This window comes from Oncorhynchus mykiss, chromosome 5 (genome assembly GCF_013265735.2).
Source record: "Oncorhynchus mykiss isolate Arlee chromosome 5, USDA_OmykA_1.1, whole genome shotgun sequence".
In the NCBI taxonomy this organism is placed as follows: domain Eukaryota; kingdom Metazoa; phylum Chordata; class Actinopteri; order Salmoniformes; family Salmonidae; genus Oncorhynchus; species Oncorhynchus mykiss.
This window is the reverse complement of record NC_048569.1, coordinates 56,817,130-56,837,928: the sequence shown is the minus strand read 5'-3', so window position 1 is coordinate 56,837,928 and position 20,799 is coordinate 56,817,130.

Genomic DNA, 20,799 nt, shown 5'->3' with positions numbered 1-20,799 from the left:
AATTTTGAAAGTGGTGCTCACGAACCAAAAGGGATCCCCATTTGTTGTGTGCTATGTCATCAAATTGTGTACTATGTTATCAATTTTGTCTGATATGTTACTTCCTGCAAATTATTATAAATGTTTTTTTTTGCAATTCACATAATATGTTAAGAATGCAATTTGTACTATATGTTACACATTTATTTTGCTTAAGAGCCAGGATTGCATCTAAGTATTAAAAAAAAAAGAATTTGAGGAAAAGTTAAATAAATCTATAGAAAAAAATGAAAGAAAAATGTATAGAATTTTAAACAAAAACAATGATATCAAAAGAAAACAATTATTTTAACGCGAGAGAAAAACTGATTTGAAAACGAATGGAAAAAAATATTTTTAGTTCAACTTTTCCAACAACCAACCCTATTGAATCCATTTCAGCTACGCTCCTGCCTACAGTTCCTACCTTTGGTTAGGTTACTAGTACAATAAGAGTTTAAATTCAGAAAAGTTACAAATGTAATCCAGAGGACTTGTGTAAGTGTCATTGTGTCATCATGGTGGATACACAAGTCCCTGGTTTAAATACAATGATGTAGCTAACTGGAAACTTTCGTCATGGGACTAAAATCACAATGGCCTATTTGGGTGTTACAAGCACTTGGTTTACTAAAAACATGTGGACAAACCGTTAGCTACGGCTGGCAGTGGCTAGCTACAGGCTTGCAGCCTTGTGATTCATTCCTTTTGGCTAGCTAGTCAGACAACAAGATAACCTACTTGAAAATTGTCACAGGTCAATAATGAACGGATATTAGAAGTGTACAGTCTGAAATTATTGACACCCTTGATAAAGCTGAGCATTAATGACTGTATAAAATAAATAATAAAAACCTTAGCTATATTGTATGTTCCAAAAATGTTTGAAATTATATTATTATATACTAATACAATTACTCAGAGATAGAGATTTGGTTTAACAAATAATATTTTGTTTTCTGAAAAAGTCAGGGGTCAAAATGATTGACACCCCTGTTTTCAATATCTTTTAATACCTCACCTTGGAGGATAACAGCACTGAGACGTTTATGAGTTGGTGGGATCTTAGACCATTCCTCCATACAGAATCCTTCCAGATCCTTGATATCCTTAGTCTGTGCGTATGGACGGCCCTCTTCAATTCAAACCACAGGTTTTCAATGGGGTTCAAGTCCGAAGGCTGAGATGGCCATTGTAAAATGTTGATTTTGCGGCCAATTAACCATTTATTTTGATTTGTGCTTGGGGTTATTATGTTGCTGGAAGATCCACTTGCGGCCAAGTTTCAGCCTCCTGACAGAGGCAACCAGGTTTTTGACTGAAACGTTCTTGCATTTTGGTAAAGTTAATGATTCCATTGACCTCTACAAGTGGAAGCAAAATAGCCCCATAACATCAAAGATCAACCACCATATTTTACAGTAGGTATGGGGTTGCTGTCAGTGCATTCTCATTTAGACTCTACACCCACCAAAGAGCTCTATTTTCCTGAAATTGACCTGATACCTAGGGCTCTATTCAATCCATATCACGGCAGTTCAGCTTTACAGCATGATTGAAATGTGCTGAAAACGTAAAGGCAATGTTCCCGCGTTAGCGGAGACTGCATTCACGGTAAATGCTGCACATGTTGGCTGAATTGGAAATTACATTTACATTTCTATCACGCAATCTGTAACACTTTAGTGATACAGATTGAATAGAGCCCCTAGTAGGCTAGGGATGTGTCACACAAAACTAAACTGGTGAATCATTGAGTTCCAACATCGTTAGTGTCCATGAGCTTCCATGTTCTGTCCTTAAAGATGGCCATTGACGTCTTGAATCAAGCGCATATTGAGCCCCCATAGACACTGATAGTCGTTCTCAATGCGCTTAATAGGGCAAACAAACGAAGGCGGATTAATGAGGGCCAAGCGTTACTGCTGTAACAAGCCTGTATCATGTTCCCAGCTTCTTTCTTCAGCACATTGTCTATTGATTCTCTTTTCCCTTTCCTCCATAATGGCTAGTCACCATGGAAACAGTCCCAAAGCCTGGCTCCAGAAGGAAAGAGGGGTGTCAGGGTTGTTAATACCCAGAGGACAAAGATGTGTGAGAGAGTAGGGGAGGTGCAAATGGAACATTGAGGTCTGTCTTAAGAGAGGTGGCAAAGTAAGAGACAAGGTTTCTCCAGGCCACTGCGGTCTTCCAAATGTAGAGAGACCCATTGGAGCGGAGCACCATTTTAGGTGTGAAGAGGAGCTCCTTGGCTGTAGGCCTATTTTGGGATCCAAAGAGTATGGGATAGTAATGCAGTGCTGTTGCTGAATGTGAAAATAACCAGCAAAGTCCTTCTGTGGAATGAGTTTGTGTTTGCAAGCGGCTCCATTGAGATACATTTTCTGTTGACATTCATGGGGTAGAAAACACTGCTCTTGATTTATACTGAACAAACAAATATATGTATCATGTAAAGTGTTCCCATGTTTCATGAGCTGAAATAAAAGATCCCAAAAATGTTCCATGTGCACAAAAAGCGTATTTCTCTCAAATGTTGTGCACACATTTGTTTGCATCCCTGTTAGTGAGCATTTCTCCTTTGCCAAGATAATCCATCCACCTGACAGGTGTGGCATATCAAGAAGCTGATTAAACAGCATGGTCATTACACAGGTGCACCTTGTGCTGGGGACAATAAAAGGCCACTCTAAAATGTGCAGCTTTGTCACACAACACAATGCCATGGATGTCTCAGGTTTTGACGTACCATGCAATTGGCATGCTGACTGTAGGAATGCCCACCAGAGCTGTTGCTAGAGAACTGAATGTTCATTTATTTAACATAAACCGCATCCAATGTCGTTTTAGAGAATTTGGCAGTACTTCCAAACGGCCTCACAACCGCAGACCACGTGTAACCACGCCAGCCTAGGACCTCCACATCCAGCATCTTCATCTGCAGGATTGTCTGAGACCAGCCACCTGGACAGCTGATGAAACTGAGGAGTATTTCTGTCTGGGGAAGAACACATTCTGATTGGCTGGGCCTGGTTCCCAAGTGGGTGGGCCTATGCCCATAGATTAGCGATTAACACATTTATTTCAATTAACTGATTTCCTTATATGAACTGTAACTCACTAAAATCCTTGAAATGGTTGCATTTGTATTCCGTATACAGTGCATTTGGAAAGTATTCAGACCCCTTGACATTTCCCACACTTCGTTACGTTACAGCCTTACTCAACAATTGATTTTAAAAAATTCTACACACAATACCCCATAAAGACAAAGTGAAACCAAGTTTTTAGACATTTTTGCAAATGTAGTAAAAATAAAAACAGAAATACCTTATTTCCATACGTATTCAGATCCTCTGCTATGAGACTTGAAATTGAGCTCAGGAGCATCCTGTTTCCTTTGATCTTCCTTGAGATGTTTATACAACTTGATTGGAGTCCAACTGTGGTAAATTCAATTATTGGACATGATTTGGAAAGGCATACACCTGTCTATATAAGGTCCCACAGTTAGCAGTGCATGTCAGAGCAAAAACCAAGCCATGAGGTCGAAGGAATTGTCCGTAGAGCTCAGAGACAGGATTGTGTCGAGGCACAGATCTTGGCAAGGGTACCAAAAAATGTCTGCAGCATTGAAGGTTCCCAAGAACACAGGGACCTCCATCATTCTTAAATGGAAGAAGTTTGGAACCATCAAGACTCTTCCTAGAGCTGTCTGCCCAGCCAAACTGAGCAATCGGGGGAGAAGGGCCTTGGTCAGAGAGGTTACCAAGAACCTGATGATGACTCTGACAGAGCTCCAGATTTCCTCTGTGGAGATGGGAGAATCATCCAGAAGGGCAACCATCTCTGCAGCCCTCCACCAATCCGGTCATAATGGAATAGTGGCCAGACGGAAGCCACTCATCAGTAATAGGCACATGACAAATCTTGTATTTAATAATGTGGAGATTGAGCAAGTTGAGATGACTAAACTGCTTGGAGTAACTCTAGATTGTAAACTGTCCAAACATATTGATGCAGTAGTAGCTAAGATGGGGAGAAGTCTGTATATAATAAAGCGATGCTCGGCCTTCTTAACAACACTATCAACAAGGCAGGTCCTACAGGCCCTGGTTTTGTCGCACCTTGACTACTGTTCAGTCGTGTGGTCAGGTGCCACAAAAAAGGACTTGTGAAAATTGCAATTGGCTCAGAACAGGGCAGCACGGCTGGCTCTTGGATGTACACAGAGAGCTAATATTAATAATATGCATGTCAATCTCTCCTGGCTGAAAGTGGAGGAGAGATTGACTTCATCGCTACTTTCTTTTATGAGAGGTATTGACATGTTGAATGCACCGAGCTGTCTGTCTAAACTACTGGCACACAGCTCGGACACGTCATGCATAACCCACAAGACATGCCACAAGAGGTCTCTTCATAGTCCAGAACAGATTATGGGAGGCACTCAGTACTACATAGAGCCATGACTACATGGAACTCTATTCCACATCAAGTAACTGACGCAAGCAGTAAAATTAGATTTAAAAAACAGATTAAAAAAACACTTTATGGAACAGCGGGAACTGTGAAGCAACACAAACATTGGCACACACACACACACACACACACACACACACACACACACACACACACACACACACACACACACACACACACACATACACATACACACACACACACACACACACACACACACACACACACACACAGACACACAGACACACATACATGATAACATACGCACTATACATACACATGGACTTAGTACTGTAGATATGTGGTAGTGGTGGAGTAGGGGCCCGAGGGCACACAGTGTGTTGTGAATGTATTGTAATGTTTTTAAAATTGTATAAACTGCCTTCATTTTGCTGGACCCCAGGAAGAGTAGCTGCTGCTTTGGCAGGAACTAATGGGGATCCATAATAAATACAAATACAGCCCGCTTGGTGTTCGTCAAAAGGCACCTAACGGACTCAGACCATGAGAAACAAGATTCTCTGGTCTGATGAAATCAAGATTGAACTCTTTGGCCTGAATGCCAAGTGTCAAGTTTGGAGGAAACCTGGCACCATACCTACGGTGAAGTATGGTGGGGGAAGCATCATGCTTTGGGGATGTTTTTCAGTGACATGGACTGGGAGACTAATCAGGATCGAGGGAAAGATGAACGGAGCAAAGTACAGAGAGATCCTTTATAAAAACCTGCTCCAGAGCTCTCAGGACCTCAGACTGGGGCGAAGGTTCACCTTCCAACAGGACAACGACCCTAAGCACACAGCCAAAACAACGCAGGAGTGGCTTCGGGACAAGACTTTGAATGTTCTTGAGTGTCCCAGCCAGAGCCTGGACTTGAACCCGATCTAACATCTCTGGAGAGACCTGAAAACAGCTGTGCAGCGACCTTCTCCATCCAACCTGACAGGGCTTGAGAGGATTTGCAGAAAATAATACGAGAATACAGACATGCCAAGCTTGTAGCGTCATACCCAAGAAGACTCAAGGCTGTAATCGCTGCCAAAGGTGCTTCAGCAAAGTACTGAGTAAAGGGTCTGAATGCTTATGTAAATTTGACATTTCTGTTTCTTTTGGTGGGGGGGGGGGGGGGGGGGGGGGGGGGGGATTTACAATCATTTCTAAAACTGGTTAAGTATGCTTGCTCTAATTCTCTCTTTCTCTCTTTCTTTCTCTCTCTCAGAGGACCTGAGCCCTAGGACCATGCCTCAGGACTACCTGACATGATGACTCCTTGCTGTCCCCAGTCCACCTGGCCGTGCTGCTGCTCCAGTTTCAACTGTTCTGCCTGTGATTATTATTATTTGACCATACTGATCATTTATGAACATTTGAACATCTTGGCCATGTTCTGTTATAATCTCCACCCGGCACAGCCAGAAGAGGACTGGCCACCCCACATAGCCTGGTTCCTCTCTAGGTTTCTTCCTAGGTTTTAGCCTTTCTAGGGAGTTTTTCCTAGCCACCGTGTTTCTACACCTGCATTACTTGCTGTTTGGGGTTTTAGGTTGGGTTTCTGTACAGCACTTTGAGATATCAGCTGATGTACGAAGGGCTATATAAATACATTTGATTTGATTTGAGTGTACTTTTATTGGTTTCCGATGTAAGCAGCCCTGTACTTATTCCTGAATAAGGATTTAAAAAGCACATAGAACGATTTTGGAAATAAATATAATTGATTTGTCAGAGATTGTTCTCCTCATAGTACATAGCTGTATTTGTATTAGGTTCTCGCTACAGCACAACATAAAATGGGTGAACACATGAAATCAAATCAAAGTTTATTTGTCACGTGCGCCTAATACAACAGGTGTAGACCTTGCAGTGAAATGCTTACTTACAGGCTCTAACCAATAGTGCAAAATAAAAACAGCAGTAAAAACACAGTGAAAAATAACAGTAGCGAAGCTATAAAAGTAACAAGGCTACATGCAGACACCGGTTAGACGGGCTGATTGAGGTAGTATGCACAGTACATGTAGATATGGTTAAAGTGACTATGCTTATATGTCACGGCCGTCGAAAGAACTAGACCAAAGCGCAGCGTAGTGAGCGTACATATTCCTTTTATTTAGGATGAATGTCGCCAACAAAACCAGAAAACAACCGTGAAGTTCAACAGGGCTAAGTGCCACAAACAAAGTTAACTACCCACAATCACAGGTGGGAAAAAGGGCCGCCTAAGTATGGTTCCCAGTCAGAGACAACGATGGACAGCTGTCCCTGATTGAGAACCATACCCGGCCAAAAAAAAAGAAATACAAAACATGGAAAATAGAACATAGAATACCCACCCCACATCACACCCTGACCTAACCAAATAGAGGAATAAAACATCTCTCTGAGGTCAGGGTGTGACAGTATATGATGAACAGAGAGTAGCAGTAGCGTAAAAGAGGGGTTGGCGGGTGGTGGGTGATAGCCCGGTTAGCCAATGTGCGGGAGCACTGGTTGGTCGGGCCAATTGAGGTAGTATGTACATGAATGTATAGTTAAAGTGACTATGCATATATGATAAACAGAGAGTAGCAGCAGCGTAAAAGAAGGGTTGGGGGGGCACAGAGTTCAAATAGTCCGGGTAACCATTTGATTACTTGTTCAGGAGTCTTATGGCTCGGGGGTAAAAACTATTGAGAAGCCTTTTTGTCCTAGACTTGGCACTCCGGTACCGCTTGCCATGCGGTAGTAGAGAGAAGAGTCTATGACTGGGGTGGTTGGGGTCTTTAACAATTTTTAGGGCCTTCCTCTAGCACCGCCTGGTGTGGAAGTCCTGGATGGCAGGAAGCTTAGCCCCGGTGATGTACTGGGCCGTATGCACTACCCTCTGTAGTGCCTTGAGGTCGGAGGCCGAGCAAATGCCGTACCAGGCAGTGATGCAACCATGCTCTCGATGTTGCAGCTGTAGAACCACACGTCCTCGTCTCTGACCTCCTCCTTATAGGCTGTCTCGTCGTTGTCGGTGATCAGGCCTGCCCCTGTTGTGTCGTCTGCAAACGTAATGATGGTGTTGGAGTCGTGCCTGGCCATGCATTCGTGGGTGAACAGGGAATACAGGAGGGGACTGAGCACGCACCCCTGGGGGGCTCCAGTGTTGAGGATCAGAGTGGCAGATGTGTTGATAGAAATTAGGTAGAACTGATTTAAGTTTCCCTGCATTAAAGTCTCCGGCCACTAGGAGCGCCGCCTCTGGTTGAGTGGTTTCCTGTTTGCTTATTTCCTTATACAGCTGACTGAGTGCGTTCTTAGTGCCAGCATCTGTCTGTGGTGGTAAATAAACAGCCACGAAAAGGTTGGGCATGTGGGGCGGGCATTGATAGTGGTGTTGTTCAAGAATGCACTTGGCCAGTCTAGGGTCAGCCTTACTCTAAGAGTTCCAGAAATGACTTTTTCAAAATAGATAATCAGATTTACAAAATTAGCTATGATAAAGTCAATGGAGTTTAGCTAACAGAACATGTACTTTAGTTACACGTGTCACAAGCAGAGTTCTAAAATCTCCCAGCAAACAACCACAGAGACAGTCCAAAGTACAACAATGTCCATCCAGAGTATCACTACAGCCCAATTAAAAACATTTAAAAAGGCTGGGATTTAGGGCTATGAGCACCGGGGAAACTAACACAGCAGTTGATTTACTCATGGAGTGATGGTCAATGTTCGTCCTACTCTTTCCGAGCAGGGTTCATTTGTTCGACCCTTCCCAACCAGGGTTTGTTCGTTTGGCTCTACCTGAGCAGGAATCGGCTGTTCCTCCCAAGCAGCGGTCGTTAGTTGATGACTAGTTGATGGCTGGTTCGGTCTTCAATGGCAGGTTCGGTTGTCGGTGGCTTCTGCTGGGCAGTCTCTCGCTCTACGCCAGGCCTGCTGGGTTGTAGTGTTGGGTGTTGTCTCTCGCTCTACGCCAGGCCTGCTGGGTTGTAGTGTTGGGTGTTGTCTCTCGCTCTACGCCAGGCCTGCTGGGTTGTAGTGTTGGGTGTTGTCTCTCGCTCTACGCCAGGCCTGCTGGGTTGTAGTGTTGGGTGTTGTCTCTCGCAGGTGTGTCAGGCCTGCTGGGTTGTAGTGTTGGGTGTTGTCTCTCGCTCTACGCCAGGCCTGCTGGGTTGTAGTGTTGGGTGTTGTCTCTCGCTCTACGCCAGGCCTGCTGGGTTGTAGTGTTGGGTGTTGTCTCTCGCTCTACGCCAGGCCTGCTGGGTTGTAGTGTTGGGTGTTGTCTCTCGCAGGTGCGTCAGGCCTGCTGGGTTGCAGTGTTGGGTGTTGTCTCTCGCAGGTGCGTCAGGCCTGCTGGGTTGTAGTGTTGGGTGTTGTCTCTCGCTCTACGCCAGGCCTGCTGGGTTGTAGTGTTGGGTGTTGTCTCTCGCATGTACTGGTCAACAATTGGAGTCACACTCACACGTTTGAAACAAGTGCTTTCCTTTAGTAGTGCTATAGCGACCGGTAGATTTGTATATTTTTACCAGAGTAGGCATGCAGCAGCAACGAGGTGGACGTCTGTCGGTCGAGAGGTTCCCCCGGTCTGAATGGCGTCCTGACGGTATGTTCCTTTTGACTCTAGTTCTGAGGAATGTTTAGCAATTCGTTTGGGGGGGGGGGGGGGGGGGGGTGATAAGGAATTGGCAACAACTGTCTCAAGTCAACGTAGTCTATGCCAATCTAGGGGATCACAGCACACCATGCAATCAAACAAACAGTTCATGTAATTCCATTTCACAGGTGAGAATGTCATGAACTAAGTTCAAGCCAAGTAAAACCAACACACAGCACAGGTGATTAAGTTGGCACTCATAAATAGGCATGATAAAAGTAATATAAAAACAATGGCAGATTCTAATTGAATAAGAGTCAATGTCACTTCTGTACATGGTGAAGCACATGAGCTGCTCCTCTTGCTTCACTGTCCTGTGACATGGTGGATAGTGGTATTAAAGGGGAATGAACTGGACAACTTATGCTGCTTCAGACTATTCATCTACCGAGGCAATTAAAGGAGATAAATCTCTTGCGGCTAACACTTGAAGTGCTTTTCCGTTTTAAAGAGCTTTCCTGTGGGGAGCCTTGAGTTGTGTTGAAGTTTCATACTGGATCCCAATGACCGTTAACCTTGTCGTGAAGAAATTGTGTAAATTATGTAAGACCAAAGAAGGATGTTCTGCAGATGTTCGCCCATCTTTGACATGGGGACAATGATTTGTGCTGGGGGTATTTCCTGGCCTCTGGAACGGGAGGCACAAGTCTTTGCTGTTTTGCTTAGACGAACTGAAGCTGCTGTCTAGAGTTTTTTGTTGTTGTTGATTATCACTTCAATAATTTTATGGGGAGGGGACCCCATGATTCAGCAGATGTTGGTTGACCCAGGGTCGTTTCATACAGCCTGATCCCAGATCTTATTTTGCTGTATTGCCAATGACTATAGGAGTTGGCAAGATAACACAACAATATCTGGGACCAGGCTATGTTTCACGTGGAGGGCTAATTTAACTGTTGGGCTCCAACACAATGATTATCTGAATAACATATCTGTAGTGCCAGCACATTTTCCCCCGTGTATTATGTTCTGTTGATTAAAACAAAACACCGGCTTTTAACTATCTTCCCCCCCTTCTTTGTAAAGGGGATCTGGTTTTCTGACCTCCTTTCATATTTGTATTCATTTTGTCAGACAGGACATCGGGAAAGTAGACAGGAGAGAATTGAGAAACAGATAGAATGGCCAAGACAGAGCTTGAACCCCTGTTGCCAGGGGGGAATGTCGTCTGGGTTTGGGTTGTCGCTCTCCACTCCAGCACACCTGATTTGGATTCTTGTTTGTGTTGTTTGCACGACAAGACTGGATGAGAATTCCTCATAGTTTATACTTACAGCATACATTACAACAGAGCAAGCAGCCTTTTGGGGGCTCTAAGCAAGGTTTGGCAGTGGAGAGAAAAATGTGCAGCTTTAAAGTTCATCAACTGCGATTCAACACATTCTACCATGGGGACAGAGAGAAGATATTATAGTTCAAATCAAATCAAATTTGATTGGTCTCATACACATATTTAGCAGATATTATTGCGGGTGTAGCGAAATGCTTTTGTTCCTGGCTCCAACAGTGCAGTAGTGTCTAACAATTCAATACAATACACACAAATCTAAAAATTTAAGGAAAATACGTTTTAAAGCTAATTTGCTGTAATTCTAAATATTTTGCCAAGGGGTGCAGAGAAATGTTCCCGTTTAAAACCTCTTAAGGATCGTACCCTTTTTCCAGTTTCTGCATAAAATGACATACTAAAATCTAACTGCCTGTAGCTCAGGACCTGAAGCAAGAATATCCATATTCTTGAAACCATTTTAAAGGAAATACTTTGAAGTTTGTAGGAGAATATAACACATTATATCTGGTAAAAGATGCGTTTTATTTTATTTTTTGTTCCATTATCTTTGAAATGCAAGAGAAAGGCCATACTTTCACATAGGAGTCTAGGTGTAATTTACAGTTTGGCCACCAGATTGCAGCAGTGTGTGTGCAAAGTTTCAGACTGATCCAGTGAAGAATTACATTACTGCACAATATTTTGTATCAAGTCTGCCAGGATTTTGCCCAAATGTGCCGAATTGGTCAATTGATACATTTTCAAGTACAATAGCTATAGAGAACATACAATAATGCTATGGTAATGAAAAATGTAAGTTTACACACTCCCAGGAATGTCATACATGATGGATCATTAGCTTATACACTAACTTTCTGTAGACCCCAGTTCCTACATTGAACATAAAAATAGATTTTATCAAACAAAACTATGCTACATTTTATCTCTGGGGCCCTCAGGATGACAAATCAGAGCAACATTACTGAATGTAAGTACATTATTTACCTTCAGAGGTGAATGTATCAGACCAGTTGCTGTGCTAAAAAAATGTGTTGTTGTTGTGCACTCTCCTCTAACAATAGCATGTTTTTTTCCACTGTAATAGCTACTGTTCTTTGGACACTGCAGTTAGATTAACAAGAATTTAAGCTTTCTGCCCATATAAGACATGTCTATGTCCCGGAAAGTTGGCTGTTGTATACAACATCAATCTAGTCACATTAGCGCACGTTAGCAACAACTGTCCCCGTTTCGGGATTTTGCCATGGGGTGCAGAGAAAATGTTGCAGTTTTAAAGCTAATTTCCTGCAATTCTACACATTTTCCCATGACTTATTCCATGTTCATATGATCTCTGAGTGACTAACAAAATCAATGGTGGCCCCATAGAGGTCAGGGCCATTGGGCAGGTGCCCTTTGTGCCCAGTCAGTAAATTGGCCATGATTACTACAAACTTTAAATAGCTGGTTAGACTAATTTACCTAGCAATCAAAACATTTTGGCTGACATGGGATATTTGACTGACTGTCAGTGACTGACATAACAAGAGGAGAACTACTGATGCACTACCAAATTTCAAAATTGCATCTTTTGCGGATTCTAATTCCTCTACAGTAAGTTGAGACCCCTACTGAGTTCCCAAAAAGAATAATAACTGCTTATGTCGCTTATTGGCTGAGCCGGCACTGCCTTACAATTGACTTGTAATATTTCATGACAATGCTCGCCAGTTTGCTCTTTGTGTGAGTGCACTTCTAAAACAACCATTATTATTAATTAGTAAATGTCTGAAAATGTGTCAAGGGAGACAAATGTAAGGGAGTAAAAGGGAGGAAGAGTGTTAATTTTTTCCAATTACCCATGTGCTCATGTTCCCTCTTGCATGTTCCCCCTGCCCTCCCCCAGATCACTGAGGCCTAACCAAAGCTTGCTGACCCATGCAGGAACCCCATGTTTGAAGTTCCAAGTAAGTTCCTCATGAAAATCAATGAGGAAAGCAAGCACTTATGTCTCTAAATAACAACATGGCCAGGATACAGAGGTCACATGAGTATTCAAAGTGACACCGAAGTTATGCTTGCTTTCCTGTTGCCTGCTGCAGATGGGTTGATTAAGGAGCTATCTCCGGTGGAACCGAGCCTTTTAGGCGGAAGTACCAGCTTGACCCATTGAATGGAAACTTTGCTTTGCCATGTTCCTGCCTTGGTTAAAGTAGTTGAAGCAATGATGAATGAAATGCTTGGCCAAGACTTGCATGCTTACTTAAGCAGAAATCTATGTACCGTACTTTGTGTTCTATGCTCTTGGAGAACAACATGCTGCATAATTTGTGATGACCCAGAAGTCCCTGTGTATGCTTCTCCCTGTAAACAAGGGAACTAAACATTTGGTCAAATGGACATCAATGCATGCCTTTTAAGATCACTATAGGACAGGCAACTAGATCTCATTAATTCACTAATACAAATTTGACATGCATGCTTATGTATGCCAACTTATCACAAGCACAAAAAACGATTTCAGCACAAAAGAGGTGGTTTCTATAACTGATGGTTTAGATTGTGATTTTCACCATCTTTGTAAAGGAAGAGACTCACATTCTTCAGGTCTTATTAGAAATGGATGTGTGCAAACTAAAACCAGGCTGACTTACACTCTGACCCAGTGTCTGGTTGCTGGAGAAGTGCCAAGGCAAACACAGTTGTGCTAGTCAGACTTGCCTTTGGAAAGATGAACTATGTGATGGTGGTCTGATAATAAAAACATCAGATCTGGGCCATTTCTCAACAGGAGGACACTCCAGTTCTCTATCCAACTCTATACTGTGCTGTACACTACATTTACTAAGTATTTTGCAATAATGCACAATGCAAGATGTTAAACACATAGCTCGTACCATGGACACAAGGGCCGAAAAGGAATCTTGGCAAGGTTGGTTAAGCCACGTGATGTTACATCCCACACACAGTAGTATGATAGCGAAACTTGTATGGTTGTTTTGAAAAAGGCACATTTATTTTCAGATTATAGAACTTGAGCAATAGAATACAATTGGCTTATGCGGAAACAGACTAGTACCTATTTAGGCAGCACAAGAGCCATGCTAGTCTCCCTTAGATAATATGCATTCATGTCAGATGACATGCAGAACCAGTGTGACAGGATCTTTTACAAAATAACCTCATGTACATTTGTACATCTGAGGAGCATCTGTTATTCTGCAGACATAAAACAGGGATTTGTCCCTGTTTTATGTGTTAGACAAGATCAAGTGGCTTGTTGTTTTGCAGACCACTTCATGTTCACGAGACCAGAAGAACATAGGTTAGCCATTCATTGCCAGTCACGATTTACGTGTTATTTTTTTCCAAACAAAGCACTTGTTATCATATTGTCGTAATACATATTCATGAAGTCATTGAATGAAAGACATACGCATTTAAAGATATTGTCACTTATTTCCTGCTTGGGCTTAAGTGTACCAACAGTTGAATAAGGATCACAATTTCAGAGGCTAAATAAAGGGTTGGCATTAAGTGATTTTTTGGGGGGCATGGGTAACAAACTCATGGCACTGCAACGTCACAACCATTGCCAGTCCCCATACTTGAACTGGCATACTTGAACAAAAAATGTACAAAAATCAGACAGAAAAACAATTGCTTGACTAAATAAATCCTGTTAAAACAGCCAACATTATGTTAGTGGCAATTTGCGAGATGGTCGTGTGTGTTTAGCTTTTTAGGCATCCTGCCTGTTTTTTGTACCAATCAGTACTTGGATTTTTATCAGTGCTGACACTTATTGTGCCTGTCTGGTTCTTAGTAACTCAGGCAACAAGATAATTGTGCCTATTTGGATCAACAGACACAGTTACCATGGAAACATGTCCCCTCTGGAAGTACAGTTTTTATGTTCACAAACATTGCTTTTTTCAACTGTTTGATATTCAGTCCTTACGCCCAGTTTCTCATCATTACCTACGCTTGTTGGTTCATTATCTCAGAATCCAACAGCTCTTATGTTTGTGAAGTGTCTCTTTGTCACCGACTGGTCCACTTTCCCCCATTTCTTCTCATTTAATTCAGCAGACAGACATAATGAATGCATTGTCCATGACAACTACATTGAATAGCATATAACATATATAGCACAGACATAATCCTTCTTTTGGCAAAGGAGGGTAATACTGTTGGTGTGAAACATGGAGGAGAGGAACTTCATTTGATCTTTCTTTAAGCACAGGAAGCTATCAAACTTGAGATGATGGTTATTTCCCAGGATGCCCTTATTGCCATACTGTGGTATCCTCACTGGGATTCATGCAGTATTCTTTTGTAATAAAATCCAGAAGAGCAGGAAATGGCTCAGAGTGCCTATGGTTCAGTTATAGACCCCCATATGCTCACCCCCACTCAGCACATACTGGTTGAATCAACGTTGTTTCCACATCATTTCAATGGAATTACGTTGAACCAACTTGGAATAGATGTTGAATTGACATCTGTGCCCAGTGGGCCAGCATTTGCAGCACTATTCCCACAGTGGAAGAATCAATGTTTTGTAGTGTTTGCAGTCCAATTATGTATAGTTATGTATAGTATTATCTTAATTATGTTTTCTAAAACTACGTACTGACTTTTATTTATGTTATTCAACAGCCTACACAGAAATGTAGATTTCATACCATCAGCATTGAGGTCCAGCTTGCTTATCCAGAGCTTGGGGGGTATCTAGTGGTCAAAAAGAGGAATACATTGGCAGATTCTCCATGTTGCCGGTTGTACCTTCCTTTTTTACCAAACTCAGTCTAAAGTTTAACAAAAGTGCATGACATTATTGAGGGGTTCATTTGAATACATTTCTGATCATAACAAAAGCTGTTAAAATTGCAATTCTTTTCAGTTTTCTACTAGAGTATGAAAAAAATGACACGGGGTAGCCTATATGTTTTTCCTATAAAGGCAAACTGTGAGCTAAGTTGCAATTATGTCAACTTTCCTTACTATATTTTTAAACGAGGAACCAAGAAAACGTTGTTATATTTAAAACCTTATTTTCAAAAGATTTGCATTATGCCGATAGGCTTCCATTAGCATGTTTTTGTGTTTCATTTATATTACAACAAATACATTATTTTGTTGAATAAATCATAAAAACCTTTTGTAATGACTTTATTTGTAAGCACTATTGTGCAATCAGGGCAACGTAACCTGCTTAGGGTAATGGACTGTAGGCTGATCTGATGGGGTCAGTACAGGTGCATCAATGCTGGGACCAAGAGACTGAAAAACAGCTTCTATCTCAAGGCCATCAGACTGTTTAACAGCCATCCCTAGCACAGAGAGGCTGCTGCCGACATACAGACTTGAAATCCTTGGCCACTTTAATAAATGGAACACTAGTCACTTTAATAATGCCCCTTTAATAATGTTAACATATCTTGCATTACTCATCTCATATGTATATACTGTTTTCGATACTATCAATTGCATCTTAGCCTATGCGCTCTGACATTGTGTAACGTTCGTCGTTGGGAGAAAGAGAGGAGGACCAATGCGCAGCGTGGTAAGTGTTCTGTAACGTTCGTCGTTGGGAGAAAGAGAGGAGGACCAATGCGCAGCGTGGTAAGTGTTCTGTAACGTTCGTCGTTGGGAGAAAGAGAGGAGGACCAATGCGCAGCGTGGTAAGTGTTCTGTAACGTTCGTCGTTGGGAGAAAGAGAGGAGGACCAATGCGCAGCGTGGTAAGTGTTCTGTAACGTTCGTCGTTGGGAGAAAGAGAGGAGGACCAATGCACAGCGTGGTAAGTGTTCATAGCCTTTAATGACGTACTAGAACACTGAACAAAACAATAAATAACAAAATGAACAGTCCCGTAAGGTGAAAGACAAAAAAACACTATACAAAATAGTATAGTAAGCACCCATAACTCAAAAGTTAAACCAGGCTACCTAAGTATAGTTCTCAATCAGGGACAACGATTGACAGCTGCCTCTAATTGAGAACCATACCAGGCCAAACACAGAAATCCCAAATCATAGAAAAAAGAACATAGACAACCCACCCAACTCACGCCCTGACCATACTAAAACAAAGACATAACAAAATAACTAAAGTCAGAACGTGACAGTACCCCCCCCCCCCCCCCCCCCAAAGGTGCGGGCTCCGGCCGCAAAACCTGAACCTATAGGGGGGAGGGCGTCTGGGTGGGTGTCTGTCCGCGGTGGTGGCTCTGGCGCGGGACGTGGACCCCACTCCACCATAGTCTTTCTGCGCCTCTTTAACCGCCTCCGTGGCCTCGCCGCCGGACTGGGGACCCTAGCCACGGGTCCGAATAGATGGGAGATTCCGGCAGCACCGGACGGACGGGATATTCCAGCAGCACCGGACAGGCGGGAGACTCCGGCAGCTGACCAGCGGCTCCGGCGGCTCAGGACAGACGGGCGGCTCCGGCGGCTCAGGACAGGCGGGAGACTCCGGGCTCAGGACGGGCGGGAGACTCCGGCGGCTCAGGACAGGCGGGAGACTCCGGCGGCTCAGGACAGGCGGGAGACTCCGGCGGCTCAGGACAGGCGGGAGACTCCGGCGGCTCAGGACAGGCGGGAGACTCCGGCGGCTCAGAACAGGCGGGAGACTAAGGCGGCTCAGGACAGGCGGGAGACTCCGGCGGCTCAGGACAGGCGGGAGACTCCGGCGGCTCAGGACAGGCGGGAGACTCCGGCGGCTCAGGACAGGCGGGAGACTCCGGCGGCTCAGGATAGGCGGGAGACTCCGGCGGCTCAGGACAGGCGGGAGACTCTGGCAGCGCTGAGAAGGAGGAAGACTCTGGCAGCGCTGGGCAGGAGGAAGACTCTGGCAGCACTGGGCAGACGGGAGCACCTGTAGAGAGGAGACGGAGAGACAGCCTGGTGCGGGGCGCTGCCACCGGAGGGCTGGTGCGTGGAGGTGGCACCGGATAGACCAGACCGTGAAGGCGCACTGGAGGTCTCGAGCACCGAGCCTGCCCAACCCTACCTGGCTGAATGCTCCCTGTAGCCAGGCCAGTGCGGCGAGGTGGAATAGCCCGCACTGGGCTGTGCTGGCGAACCGGGGACACCATGCGTAGGGCTAGTGCCATGTACCCCGGCCCGAGGAGACACACTGGAGACAAGATGCGCTGAGCCGGCATTCATGGCACCTGGCTCGATGCCCACTCTAGCCCCGCCAACACGGTGCCTGCCCGGTCCCTTTCTCTCCACCACGGTAAGCACGGGGAGTTGGCTCAGGTCTTCTACCTGACTTAGTCACACTCTCCGTGTGCCACCCCCCAATCCATTTTTGGGGCTGCCTCTCGGGCTTCCAACTGCGCTGCCGTGCTGCCTCTTCATACCACCGCCTCTCGGCTTTCGCTGCCTCCAGCTCTGCCTTGGGGCGGCGATACTCTCCAGCCTGTGCCCAGGGTCCCTTGCCGTCCAGAATCTCCTCCCATGTCCAGGAGTCCTGAGATCGCTACTGCTGCCCGTTACCACGCTGCTTGGTCCTTTGGTGGTGGGTGCTTCTGTAACGTTCGTCGTTGGGAGAAAGAGAGGAGGACTAATGCGCAGTGTGGTAAGTGTTCATAGCTTTAAGGACATACTAGAACACTGAACAAAACAATAAATAACAAACGAACAGTCCCGTAAGGTGAAAGACAAAAACACTAAACAGGAAATAAGCACACACAACTCAAAAGAGAAACCAGGCTACCTAAGTATGGTTCTCAATCAGGGACAACGATTGACAGCTGCCTCTAATTGAGAACCATACCAGGCCAAACACAGAAATCCCAAATCATAGAAAAAAGAACATAGACAACCCACCCAACTCACGCTCTGACCATACTAAAACAAAGACATAACAAAAGAACTAAGGTCAGAACGTGACACATTGCTTATTCATATATTTATACATTCTCATTCCATTACTTTACTTAGATTTGTGTGTATTAGGTATTTGTTGTGGAATTGATAGATATTACTTGTTAGCTATTGTTGCACTGTCAGAACTTGCATTTCGATACACTCGCAATAACATCTGCTAACCATGTGTATGTGACCAATACAATTTGATTTGATTTGATGTGATGGTGGAACCGTATCTATATGACGGGGCACAAAGCCTTATATTACAACGAAACACTCTGGGGAACAGAATCTGACGGGGGTCCCTGGGATATTCTGTGTGTATGTATTGATATGTAGGCTATTTGTGCCGTTTTTTTATGTAATGTATGTAGTTCTGTCCTTGAGCTGTTCTTGTCTATTAATGTGCTGTATTAGGTCATGTTTTGTGTGGGCCCCAGGAAGAGTAGCTGCTGCTTTTGCAACAGTTTTCATTGATGGATTTAATTTATTAGTCAATTTTTTCAATACATACTGTACATAAGGGTGCTCCAGCCAGTGACGCCTCCACATTCAATTTAAGAAAATCATCAAGGATAACACAACGCTTAAAAGCTTATTACCATTGTGGTCCTTTCGGAAGGGGGACGAGGGATGCAGCAAGTTTAGGCGGCAGTTGTAGTTGCAACAGACAATGACAGACAGAATTGTTGTTTGTTTCATCTCCCTTGTCTCACATACCCTTAATATATAAAACAACCAATACCTAATATATACAAGACAATCACAATATGACACACAATAGGCACCAAAAGGCAGACTATATGCTATCCCGGGCATTTCCTTCTCAGCCACGCACTATAATCTTACTGCTCACTTTTGAGACATGCTACTGTTTAGCAATTTTTTCAGCGAGAACTTGAAGCTATTATTTGGAAGACCATTCCAAAGAATGGTAGCTGAGTTTAAAATGTTTTTAATTTCCCCATACCACTATTAAATCTAAAATGAACAATGTCAGTTTCACTCTTTCAGTTTCACCAAGTTAAAGGAGTTACATAGGTACCTGAGGACCGTCCTGTGGACAATCTTATGGACAAGACAATTTAGTCTGAGAGACTCTTTCGTTCCACTTTGGAGCAATCTAAGGCTTTCAAAGTGGGAATGGTCAAGATTAATACGTGCTGGAAGTTTAAGAGTTATCCTGACTAATTTGTTCTGAGATGTCTGCAATTGATTTTGTATTATCTGTGGGGCACTATTGTACCAGGAAGAGCACGCATAGTTGAAGTGGCACTGAACAAGAGCCCCTGCCAATGCCACCATTGCATTCTTATCCAGATGTTTGGAGGTTATTGCCAGAAACCAAATTTTATGTTCCACTTTGGAGATAATTTTTTTGTGCCGTGCTCTCTTCTGTCAGATGGTTATCTAGTGTAACAGTATAGCAGCTTCCGCCCCTCTCCTCACCCCAACCTGGGCTCAAACCAGGGACCCTCTCCACACATCAACAACAGCCACCCTGGAAGCATTGTTAACCATCTCGCCACAAAAGCTGCGGCTCTGCAAGGGGAACCACTACTTCAAGGCCTCAGAGCGAGTCAGGTCACCGATTGAAACGCTATTAGCGCGCACCACCGCTAAGTAGCAAGCCATTTTACATCGGTTACACTAGCACACATCCAAGATAATTAACAGTACTTTACTGTGAGCACTAAGTCATCTACTACCACCTTAAAATCAGGGTATTTCCTCAGTTTCACTTTGGAGCCGAACAAGATGGACTTTCCAAGGGGAAGTGACAGCTTATTGCCATTTACTGACATTCCGAAGTTCAGCACTGAGGTCTTTCTCAACCACATTTTTGTCTTTGTGGGAAACCAACAGCGGAGAATCATCTGCATAGAGGAAAAGGTCACAGGTACAGGCAGATTTCAAATAATTTATATTCAACAAAAAGAAAAGTGAACCCAGCACACTCCCTTGGGATTTTCCGCAGTTCAAGATTTGGGTTTTAGACAGGATCTCATCCACATTCACCATCTTTATTTCTTGCAGATAAGAGCTAACCCATTTTACTGATACGTTATTAAAGCCCATGGCTCTTAGTTTGATTAAACAGAATCTCATGATCCACTGCATCAAGCGCCTTTTGGAGATCTAACATAACCATACCACAAAAGTTCCCTCCATCTTCTTCCTTCCTGATGTAGTCAGTTAGATATAGTAGGCAAGTATTGGTTGTATGGGATTTCCTAAAGCCAGATTGGAGCTCATATAGTAGGTTATGTAAGGAAATATCTGCTAATATTAATCTGCTCGAACATAATCTTTTCCATGACCTTAGATAAAATACAAAGGATTGGGGATCCTAATAAAATACCAAATACCATATCTGATAGGGGGTTCTTAGCACATTAATGAGAACTCTGGGGGCCCTTGGACCTCCATATGGGAACCCCAGAATATAGGATTGCCTACTATATCCATACACCAACATACCATTCATTGGCTTTATTTGAGAATCTGTCTGAAAACCACTTGAAC